Genomic DNA, 12,746 nt, shown 5'->3' on the forward strand with positions numbered 1-12,746 from the left:
TTTCTGATCTTGCAATGCTTTCTTATGATTTTAGAAATGGATGTTTTACATTAGCACTGGCAGGCATCCAGATGTCAAACAGAATGCTTCGTATTACCCCCTTTTCCTGGATAAGAGTCAGAAGTCAAAAGGATTGATTCCCCCCTCCCCGCGAGTGTTGGTATTTGTAGGGCAGAGTTGTGTACGTATTGCAATGCTATAGACTTCCAGAGGGCAGAGTTGTGTACGTAATGCAATGCTATGGACAGTCCAGGTGTGTGGTATTAGAGCAGATTATCACCCCACGCTTGGCGCTGTTTGCACAGCATACCCACCATGTAAAAGCCAGTTTCGGCATGGTCACGGTAGACCTTTCATCTGCATGACTGGCAGCCATATTCCACCACAGTTGGGCCTGAGTGAGATATCCAGGTGTAGCCAGGGGAGACTTTCCCTAAATGAAGCCCACAGTGGGGGGATCCCTCGCAGGTGTCTCCCTGGTTAGTAGAAGGCCTGTTTGGCGATGCTGAATGCCCCAAGCACTGCCAGGCTATTTACATCCTCTGTGCATGTCCAATCGGTCTGGGATTCCAGGGAAACACGTTTTGCATCCAGCCTGGTGCTCAGTAGGCAATGCTCTCTGACTGATGTAATTCTCCCAGAGCTTTGCCAGCGAGGAACACACACAAACACTATCAGTGCAAGTACTACCAGTGCAATTAAACATAATCATTTCATTTGGAAGGTTTCCAGTCACTGTTATCTGTCTTTATAAACTATAAGCAGTTGATAAACAGGAAAGAGTTGCTTAAAGGAATAGTTCAACCTAACACTGTTATGTAGCTCTGACAAGGCTGCTGTTTTCATATAAAGAAAGTGGACAGTGATTTATACTGCAGAGATCCAAAAAAAAGACAAAAAAATAAAGCACCAGAAAAGTGTTCTGAATGGTTCATAATATATATGATAGCTTTGTGTGAGAAACAGACAAAAAATAAACCCCTTTTTTACTGATAATCTCCTTCATCCTTTGTATGAAATTCTAGAATGGCTCCTTTTAGATATAGCATACCAGGTTTGACGTCATAAATGACAAACAGCGTTGTTGTTTTTGTGTGTTTCACATGAACAAGCTCTGAATATATGTGACCCCAATGAGTTTTTGTTTCTACAGAACATTTTATATTATTGCCTGATTTAAGAACTTAAAGTTATGTTCCTCGCACAGACCTATCATATATATCGTTATATTCATAAGACAGCACACAATTCATATGGACTACCTTCATGGTGCTTTTTTTTAGAACTCACCATCTATTTGCCCTCAATGGAAAACAGCAACTTGGACATTGTACCTAACATCATCTTTTGTGATTCATGCAAGAAAGAAATGACTACATTGTTAGAATGACTTGAAGGTGAGTATATGATAACATGAAGTTGTTCATTTTGGGGTAAAATATTACTTTAAGAGAACTTCACAAAAACGAAAACACACACAAACATTGTCATGGCAAACACTATGTACAATCTCTCCTGTGCAGCCGTGGTCGACAGGCTTCTAACACTCAAAGGATTAGGTCTGCTTTTACTGTTCAGTGTGGCATAGTAATTATCCCTTCTGTATTTGTGTCTCTCAGAACAGAACACTGATCTAAGAACCCATGCTGTTGCTCCACCACTGCAGGACCCTACTGATCCAGAAGAGGAAGGAAAGAAAGAGAGAGAGAGGTGGATTGAGCCTCAGCCGCCTTGTCAGGATGGATTAAAGGAAAGACTTTGAGGATTTTTTCAGAAATGCTGAAACTGAGCTTCCTGCTCTCCACAGTTCTTTCACTCCTGGCTCTCGCTTTTATCCTTCATTTTATCTCAAGCCATTCATTAATAGTCCCTGAAATTAACGAGCACGTCATACATCCATGAACACCTTCAATAAACCATCAGGGAGGCCTCAGAATGACAGATGACATCCGTCCGTCTTTGTACGGGGAAGCTCGGCCTGACAGGCTGAAAAAAAGATGTCACTCATATAATGAAATGCTTTAGCCCCGCCCACTTCAGTGAGCAATAAACAAGTAAACGTGCAAAGAAACCTTCTGGGCCTCTGAGTTTAAGACCTGACCATCTCGCTCACACACACTCCCAAAACACAGCCATGGGTAATTAAGTTCTCCATTGTGAAGGCAGGGTTTGATAACACACTTCTCTTTATTCAGCAATATTTATGTCTCATCTCTGCATAGCGCAGGGTGTATAGTGCACTTGAAAAGAGTCATCAAGAGCTTCAATCACACACATGACACACACACGCATGCAAACACAACCCGCAAACGCAATCACACTCATCTCCTCAAGAGGACATTATTGGAAACACCCTGCAGAAAACATTACTTCAGGCCTGAGGAATAAGTGAGGATGGTTTGGCAGATGGCTGCTGGTAACCTGCACGACTTATTTTTACCCCCTCATTACAACAACCTTTGGTCCTTGTTTCCAGGCAATAAAAACATATTTTACTGAGTGCTACCTGTCCAAAAAAATTTAATAAAATGAAAACAAGAAACTCGTTCAGAGGTTCTCCTAATCCCCTCTCTCTCCCAGTCTGATTGATGTTCTGAGGAGGCATTAACACTTCTCTCCATGCCTGTACTGAAGTTAATGCATGGGAAAGATGGATTACGCTATGTAATGGCGATGGCTTCCAGAAAGATGGCTCAGGAATCAATAATGAGTTTGTCCTCCCCTCTTTCTTCTCCGTGCTCGTTGCTTGCTTCGCTGCAATTAAATAAAACCACATTTGCATATGGAAAAATAATTAAAACAAACAAACCGCTAGGACTGCACCCTCTCTCCCACAGGAGAGAACGCCAGAGATGAGGAGGACCCAAAAATGAAAAATGCCCCTCACTGAAGGGTGTAATTGCACTGCTCAGCTCCTCGTCCATTAATCCTGTCAATTCAGCTCTTCACCAGTTATTCCTGCTCTCCTTTACAGCTTCAGCACCGTCATGAAGCATGAATGCACAGATGATCTGGGTCTTGATGAACAAGTTTAACGAGTGAAACTACAGACCAACTTTACTTTACTCATTAGGACAAATGTGAGTGATCCATTAAGTCTTGTTTGTAATATGCGCTAATGTTGAAGCATATATGTGGAAGGCTATTGAGGACTTCAATCATAAAGACACTAACTTGTGCGCACACACATAATCTCCCTCAGAGAACTCGGGAGTAAACTTTCTCTTTTCCCAAATGTGCATGAAAGTTATTCGTAGAGTGTCGTCTGCCTGCAGACTCCTGTGTGTCTAGGAGCTAAAAAGAGTGTGTGTGTGTGTGTGTGTGTGTGTGTGTGTGTGTGTGTGTGTGTGTGTGTGTGTGTGTGTGTGTGTGTGTGTGTGTCTTTTTGCATACATGCGTTCTTGCATTTGCAGTGTTGGAGTCTTTGAAAGGACTCCCTGCTGATGCTGCAGGCAAGGAGCCATTGCTCGAGAGTCATGCAAGCAAGAGAGAGAAACCGGCTAAAAACTCAATTTCAACTTCATTTGAAGCCTGGGGATAAAAGATAGACAATCTCCCAGCATTCCCGCAGCCTCACTGAGGCCCTATCAGTGCACAGACGCATGATCCCTGGCACGGTCTGCGCGGTATTGGGCAGGGTACCAGCCACAGAAACACATGTTTGTCCAGAGAGAATACCACCTCCTGGAGAGCCTCTGCCGTGCCGTGAAAGAGCTGGCCAGGTTGGCAGCTCATGGCAAAGGCACACAGTCCAAAGCGGGCAACTTGGTTGTAATCCTCCATAGTCATGGTATGCCGCGCCATGCCTCGCTCCTCGAGTGCTGACTGTGCAGATGCCAATGGTTCTTTTGGAACCTCTGAATAGGAAAATGTGTACCTAAGTTCAGGTTAAGTTCATAAATTAATGAATAAATTAGCATGATTAAATTTTCAATTTAAAGGTGAGGGAAAACATCATCTAGGTTATTTTAAAAGCTCTTCGATTATATTTTCCCTCAAACGAGAGTAAAAGTAACACTTCATGTCCGAGCTTGTATATTATGTAGAGGTTCCCACATCAGACACCCGCTCCTAAAGGGGCAACTGTGCTTCCAAGCCCCATCAAGATGTCTGCGAGATACACAAGGTACATTTGCATTCATCGAGGCCTGCCATGTTTTCTCTTCCTCCCCTGAAAGAGCTCAACATGATCCAGTGGGCTGTAGCCCCAGGCTAGAACAACACTGCTTAAAAACGCATGCTTTCTGACGAGGAAACGCTACCAGGATTGCAAAGCTTGCTCTGATCTGCCCATCCTCTGTGCTGTCTGTAGACACTGCCTCATCTCCAATGTTTGAAGACTCTCTCAGCTTTCAAAGAAGAAGGCTGTAGGTTGAGTTGTAACACTGAGTAGGATTGCAATATAACAGATTTTCACTTTTACATTTTTGTGACAATCAAAGTTTATTGTGCATCAGGCATGTTTGGAAACATTGTTTAATTAAATTACCAGAAATTAGACAAGCGTTCCTGTAGCTCAAACAGCCATGGTCATGGGTTCAATGCTCAGGGAATGCATAACTGGTGGAATGTATGTTTTGAATGCAATGCAAGTTGCATACTGATAAAAGCGTCTACATGTAAATTAATTGAAAATGTTCAATTAAAAAAAAAAATCTAATTAGGAAAGAAAACTGATCCCACAAGAACTGTTCAGTGTCTCAGAATAACTGTCAGATCAGCTTAAGTTGTGCTTGCTGTGTTTCACATCTTGAGCATCTGTGGTTAAATTAACTGAAACTCAGCACTTGGTTCTAATATGAATGTTTAAAGTGGATGAGACCTTAAGCATAGAAGACATTGACCAGTGGCTCCCCTGATGCCCATGCCCACTTGGTACAAAAAGCATAAGCACAGAAAAGTTATGCATGCACATCAGACCTTTGTCATAAGAAAAAGAAAAAAAAATGATCGCGTTACATAATGGGTGGATTCGGACTCATCTTTGAAAGCAGATGGGGTGTGTGAGGCATAGCGGCTCCCCTGCAGTAAATAACTTGTTGACTGCTTTGACCTCCCTTTGTGATGTTCTGGATGAGTGGACCTGCGGTGAACATGTGCTTGGGAGAGTAAAAGAACAGCGAAGGAGGGGGAAGAGGTTGTTGAGAGGGCATATGGCAGAAGCCTCTTCTTCAGAACTCAACGTAGTCTGCTCTGACACCCCCATCTTCCCCCCACCACTCCTCGACCAAGGCTGTCCTCGTCCCGGGCTGCAGATTGCTTATGACAGCCGCACTATTTCAAGTGTAGATTTGAGCTAAATTGAAATGAGCAGTACCACCTGTGCCGGTGGGGGCCTGTGCTGGAGTCTCCAGCAGTGGTGCAGGGAAAAACCTGCTACCTACAACCTTCAAAGCCACCGCCTTCTCCTGCAATCTGCTTCCGCTCCCCCCCCTCCCCCCCACCCCCCACCCCCCATTCCTTCAGCTGCCCCACAAGGATCCTTTCCCTGGAGCTCAACTCTCGAGCAGCCGGCTTTCAGATATTTCTCACGCTGCTAGACTCATATGGTGTTCGTTAGCATGTATCAGACCCATATTCTTTAGGAAACTACGGATGAAACCTGAAGGAAAGAAAACAAAACTGGCGAAATCGTAATATGACACTTCAAACGCAGAATCCGTCGCCCGTTTATAGTCAGACGTACTATTGTTGAAGGCGAGGTAATGACAGACGGGAAGTGACTCGTTGCGGGCAGGATGTAGCCGTGTCAGTCAGCCATGAGAGTGGTGAGGGTGGTGTGAGGACAGACATGGGGTCAAACACTCACCGCCTCATCGAGTTCATTTCCACACTGTCCTCTGCAGGGTGCTTCCCCTCTGAGAGACTCACCAGAGAAACGCTTCATTCACTCACTGATCAGTGGCCTTTTTCTCCTCCTCCTCCTCCAACCCTCTCCCTGCCTCCCCCTCCTTTCTCACTGTCTCTTTCTCACACACACACATACTGGGGTGGTGCGAGGCTCTGAACTGGAAGCCGTGCTTTCTAATAGCGCAACAGGAGGTGAGCAGTGTCACTCGCAGACTTTCAGCAGTGGGTGTCGGACTAGTGTAAACTGTATCATCAGCGAGATTGTACTGGCAGACACACCTGCCAACTGTTCTGCATACGGACATCTGCTAAACCATCAGATATGAGTTACATTTCCTCATAAAAAATCCATGTCAGACCCTTTCCGCAATTGCACAAGCCCAGCGGATCCATAGCAGTCGATGAAACAGCTCACAGCTGGGTGTAGTTTTCTTAACGCTGCTGGCCTGCAGTGACTATTATGGGTCAATGAGAAGGTCTGGTCACTCGATGGCTGTTCGTTAGAGGGGTCAGATGTTTCACGTTGGAGTTAACAGTGTTTGCGGCTATGTTGCCACTCAGCTGGTCACTCCTAATGATTAGACAATCGATAGGGCCTGCAGTTCTCTGTGACCAAGCTGTCAAAAGAACAAACACACACCACACACACACTTAGCGTGAGGCGGTATGGAGCAGTCAAGCACAGTGATCTCAGATGATTATCTGTGAGAGACTAGTCGGTGGGAGTTAATGCTACTGTTGAAAAAGACATTGGAAATCTTGTCTGGAACAATTAGGCATAAACGGCTGACAAAATATTAAAAAGTAGATGAGGCAATATGCTTAGATTTTTAACTCCCTATGCGAGATATGAAAGGAATTAAGAAATGTTAGCATGTAATTTTGATTAAAAACAACAGTCTTCAAAAACATGTATAGCTTGGCACTGTCACTGTCTTTGATCATAATGCCTAAATAATGTTGATTCTGATCATTCTTCAGAAATTTAATTTTTAGCTTAATTCTCTTGTAGCCTATCAGAATTTTGTCTATTCCACCCAGAGAATGATTGAAGAAACAGACTTTGTGTTTGTAGCCAAACCCAGAGATTCGGATTTGTCCTTCCATGGTTAGGGAATGGCAATGCTCAGTACCTGTCTGGCATCATTCTCAGTATGTGTGTGTGCTGTCTCATGGTTAAGTGCACAGGAAGGCTCATTGTAGTCCACTGGGCTGGCAGATAAAAGCGGATTCATTCTCTGTGTCTGGCGACACAAGAAGTTCCTCCGAGTGGCTGGCTGGCCCGCCCCATCTGCTGTCCACACTGAAAGGCCCGTTTGTTGGCTGCTCTTCAGAGACTGGGCCACTCGGAACCCAAGGGTTCTGGAAGTGATCCAGAGAAGACTGTACCAAGCGGTTAGTCTGCGAGAGGCGCTGAGTGGCACCGTAAACAGGAGGCAGAGAGGGGACTTGCTGTCACACACACTTTATTGTTTCACATCAGCACCAGTGCGGTACCACAAAAAAGTAAATACACTGACAAAAGCAAAACTTTCAATTAAATGACCATACAACATGAAAGGAATGGGTGGAGAACAGGTTCAAGATGGCAGCCTGTTAACATAGGCTATTTACACATGTTGACATGCTAACAGTGTGTGCATATGTGCATGACAAAATATATATTTTAAATTCTATGGTATAACTTGGATACTTACATAATAAAATGACTAATAATACTGTTGTTGTTTTCTTCTGAGCTATTGTGTTTTCTTATAGTGTTAGCAAAACACTGAGCTAAATGTAAATGGCCGTCTGTCTTCAGGGCTAATGGAGCCAATGATGGACATTTGTTACAATGCTGTCTAGCAGTTACGCACAGCAGAGCACATAATTATATAAAAATATAAGAGTTTGTTGACTTCAACAAAGCACTTTCTGCTCGCTCTCCTTCGCATCCTTTCTTTTTCCCCTGCTTCTTATGGTTTCTTTGTAAAGGATTTAGAAGATCATGGCAGTTAATGTAATACATTTCACATGTTGAATACAATTGAAAATATTAAATATAATATTATTCTATGGCTATCCGCTTTTTAAAACATATTGCAAGGAGTTTTTAATTCGCAATTTTTTCCTTCATCTCCCTGATGCCGATAATTAATATCTACCTGTACATTTTTCGCTAATCTCCTCGGTTATATCGGTGTGGTTAAGTCTGAAAACTCTAATCCCATATTTACTTTCCAGCCGTTTTCTGTCCCCTGATAATCTGTTTATGCGTGAGTGTGGCGTTGCGTTCTGCCGGGTGCTTGAGGGGTGTGAGCTGTGTTGTACGGAGGGCTCTGTGCGATTACAGGGGCTCAGTCTTGGCGGGCACTCAGAGTTGTCAAAGCCTTTGATCTGAACTGTCTTCATAATCACTTCAAAAAGTGTTTGCTGCACCGTGAGGGGTTTACAAATTCGCCCTGTACTTTTTCTGCACTCTTAAAGCGGTTGATGCTCTGCGTTTAAGGCCTGTCCGCCATGATGAGAGGTAGGCCTAGAGATAATGAAGGAGAGCATTTTAAATTCACTCTCTCTCTCTGCAGCAACATATAACTGGCATGAGTAAAGCAGGATTTTATATATATATATATATATATATATTTGCCTATCTATGTGGTCATTTCAAACATGTCTATGGTGTGTCTGTCACTGTCGCACTCCTTTAATTCTTTCTGCCTTTCTATAAACAAAGTGAGGGACAAAAGTGAAATCCTTCCGCCTTTTGCTCTGCAGACTCACAAGGGCGCAAACAGGGAAAAAAAACCTTGACTGTTCTCTTTAACAACAGCATTTGCATATTTTTATAGTCTCTCAAAGAAAAATAGCCGGCAGGCTAACAGCTCCAGCAGCAGTGTATGCTGAAAACGGAAGCAATGAGATCTCTGTGTGTGTGTGTGTGCGTGTGTGTGTGTGTGTGTGTGTGTGTGTGTGCGCGCGCTCACAGCGTGTCCACTCTGTCCCTCTGCAGCAGATTGAGTCTGGGTCCAACGTGGAAAAAGGCCCCATTCCCGAGAAGGGAGGGAAGGTTGGAGAGTCGAAGCTCTTCTTCTACAAGAGAAATAACATAACATTAGAATCCGTTAGAACTGCATCTTGAACATTCTTTCTATGGCACGTAATACACATTTTGTCTCCAGGCGTCTTTTTTTTTTCTCCAGGTGTCCAGATGTTAACCATCTTTGCTGCTAAAGTTTGTGTTGATTTCTGATCACATCCTTTTCAACTTATTTATTGAGGGCAGTGACTACATCCTTTTCAACTTATTTATTGAGGGCAGTGACTGATCCTTGAATTGAGAGGAAATGTACTTTTCTGTGTAGTCTAGCCAATAGATAGATAGATAGATAGATATATAGATAGATAGATAGATAGATAGATAGATAGATAGATAGATAGATAGATAGATAGATAGATAGATAGATAGATAGATAGATAGATAGATAGATAGATAGATAGATAGATAGATAGATAGACTGTAAAAGTGTTCAGTTCACTTACTTAAAATTTAGTAAACCCTTTGCCTTAAAATTATTAAGTAAATAAACGTAATACTTAATTGAAAAAAAATTAAGTCATGTGAACCTGACAATTCCACATTGCTTAATTTTAAGGTGACGGGTTTCCTCAATTTTTTAAGTTAAGTCAGCTAATCACTATTTACAGTGTAGATAGATAGATAGATAGATAGATAGATAGATAGATAGATAGATAGATAGATAGATAGATAGATAGATAGATAGATAGATAGATAGATAGATAGATAGATAGATAGAATAAGATTACTGAGCCTATTTTAGTGAAGTTTTGACACCTTACGACCCACTATATGTGTATGCAAACACTACAATAACAGTCCGTAATTGTTAACACACGTGGTTTACTGTGTGTCCTCTCGCATGGCTATATGTCCACCATTATAAATTGTTATACTTCAGAATTTCTTCAGCGTACGCTATAGCAGCTCATTCGCATGTATAACATGAGGTTTGGATAAAAATATCCAGCTCTATCACTGTATAGGCATTATCGTGCATACCAGAAATTAGACTCATTGACCTTTCCACCTTAAACATGAGACACATATGTTTCCTTAGCTTAACCATTATTCAGCCTCTAAGCAGTGCAGTGCACCATTAGCAAGCAGATTCTAGTAAAAGTGAGTGAGAGCAAACTGGAGGAGTTTAGAATGATACATTGCATGTTGCCTGAGTTAAGGGCAGCATTTTAGCTGTGGGGCTGTCCGTGTGCCCGGCCTGAGTAATGAGTAATGTGTGGTAGGCAGTTTGGCAGAAGGTCAAGCCACTTCTAGCAAGCTGGTGAACGTTGCTTTTTTGACCCTGCGGGATGTATGCGTGAGTGGACCAAGAGGGAGAGAATTAGAGGAGGAGACAAAGAGAGGTAGAAATGGTTGAGACAGAGAGTGAGGAAAGGCCCGGAGGTTTGAGAGAACATATAGGATGCAAAAATAAGGATGCAGATGTATGTAAACCCATTTTTCCTGCTGTGGGTGGGAACGTAATTAAGATGACACACACAAACGATTTTCTGACAACCAAGTGTGCCCACACATTTAAAAACAGAAGATTTTATGTAGCTGCTAACACGTTTACACTGTCATTTGTCAGTCATACATCCAGTTGAGCCACAGATTTCTCTCAATTTTACAGCTCAAAATAGAGACTTTTTATACCACCTTTTAAAACTGCGGCTTATATAGGCTACTATGACTTGTATACTTCAAAAACAAAAGTATCTACAGCAAAAATGCTGCTGTTTCCATCACCTCTTCAGCAGAGTTAACGTTCCCGTCTGGTAACCCTCTCCAGGACAGGCTCCATCATTTATCCCTGATCGGGCTGAAAGCAGCAGAGCTAAATTTGTGTTTCGACGTGCTGCACTGCCATAAACAGCCTCACATGTTCTTCCCATTTTCACCATGAATCTCAAACGGCGCACGCCAGTTATATTAAAACAACGTATGAGGAAAATCACAGCTGTATTATTTTATTTGCAATACCTGTAATAGGCCTCGTATTGCAAGCAGTATTTATTGAGCTGCACGGCTTTGCCGTGGATTTATGGTGTTGACAGTTTTGCACTCTGTCGTTTTGCATAACTTGAGTATGAAAAAACATCATTTCATCTGCATATTATATTCTTTTTTAATACTAAGGGGCGAGACAGTTCTCAAGCAGTGGGTTTGTTTAACCTAACAGACTGCTCTTTCTGCAACCAACAGCAAATCCTTAAATCCGTAGATATACTCTGATATAAGATTTCCATGTGCTATGGTTCTCACAGCCATCATAACACCCTCAACTATCGAAACTCTTCTGTGTCGCAAAGACAGACACTTTTGCTTTTGTGATTGAAGCTGAAATATCAGGAGACCTGTTTTCACACAAAACAAGCAACAGAAAAAAGAAGAGAGGTCACTTCCAATGCGTGGTTCCTCTGTTATTCAATTTGATTGGGATTTTGGGTGATTTGTGTTGTGCATCTCTGGGGAAATAAATGCTTTGATTAATGTAATCCTGAGCAGGGAGGTACCACAAACCGCACTCCTCAGGGAACGGTGCTGTTTGACAAACAAAAACACGCAGGGCACCACTTCAGTCCGCACACAATGGATACATTTTAAATGGTAGAGGGCACGTCACAGAGCTCGTGCAACTTTTTCATCAGATTAATATGTTGATGTATAATTACGATGGAATATCAGATAATCCTAGCATGTATATATAAGCAAGTGTTTCATGAAAGTGCCCCTGACCCGTAATGGGACAGTAGGAGTTAGATTATTGCTGTGGCCTGCAGCAGTAATCAGTGCAGTGTCTGTTATAGGATGTCCAAGAGATGTTGTTAGTCCACATGGGACAGTTAAGAGGGAACTGTCAGTTACACACACACACACATACACACAGAGAGCGAAAACTAGCATCCATCTCACGAAACAGACAGCTGCGTGTCACATCACACATATCTTGAGATGGATGAAATTTGAGGCTGGGGTCCTGACTGATTTCTAAGGGGATAACATGTCTGATGTGATTTATGTATTTACTAGTGATTATTTTGTATTTTAATGATTTGAGTTTGTATTTTAATGAGTTGAGTTTATTTACGTGTGTGTTTATTCTACATATATATATATAATGTTGCATCCACATATCATTTAAAGCACATTATGATATTTGCATTGATTTCCAATGGGAGAGAGCACAATCAATAAGGGGCTGGCTGGAATGTTTCCGAATAATGAAGCTCGGATAATCTTCGTGTAAGACACAGAGCTCTGAAACATTTTTTCGCCATTTCGGTCATGAGCTGCGCGCCTCCTGGGCCGGTGCTACGGGAAATGATGCACTGGGGAGCAGTGGAATAAACAAGGCGGAACGACGTGACGCACTCTATGGGCTTTCATGTATAGAACAAGGATATAAAATAATGTCATTCCTAGTCACAAATTATGAAATAACATCGGCCAGTCGATTAGTCTACTCTTCTTCTCTGAACGACTATCACTAAAGATTTTAGATTGATCTTATATATAGTTTTATTCCTTTTTTTTTTTTTTTTTTTTTTTTTTTTTGGTGGAAAGAAAAATAATTATATAAATGCAATACTGTGTTTTGTTGTCATTTCGATTATTATAATTATTCACAATAACTGTAGATTGTTTTCAAATTATTTCGCATTTCAAACTGTATATTAAAATTTGGCAACTGAAAGCCCAAAACGGTCTGCATTGGAGGATTACAGCTATAGTGACATATGTCCAATCCCTTCTTTTCCTTTCGATAAAGAAAGTGATACTTTCATGACAGCAGTTAAACGAATAAAAAAATAAAAATAAAAATAAAAAACCTTTA

This window comes from Rutilus rutilus, assembly GCF_951802725.1.
Source record: "Rutilus rutilus genome assembly, chromosome: 12".
In the NCBI taxonomy this organism is placed as follows: Eukaryota; Metazoa; Chordata; class Actinopteri; order Cypriniformes; family Leuciscidae; genus Rutilus; species Rutilus rutilus.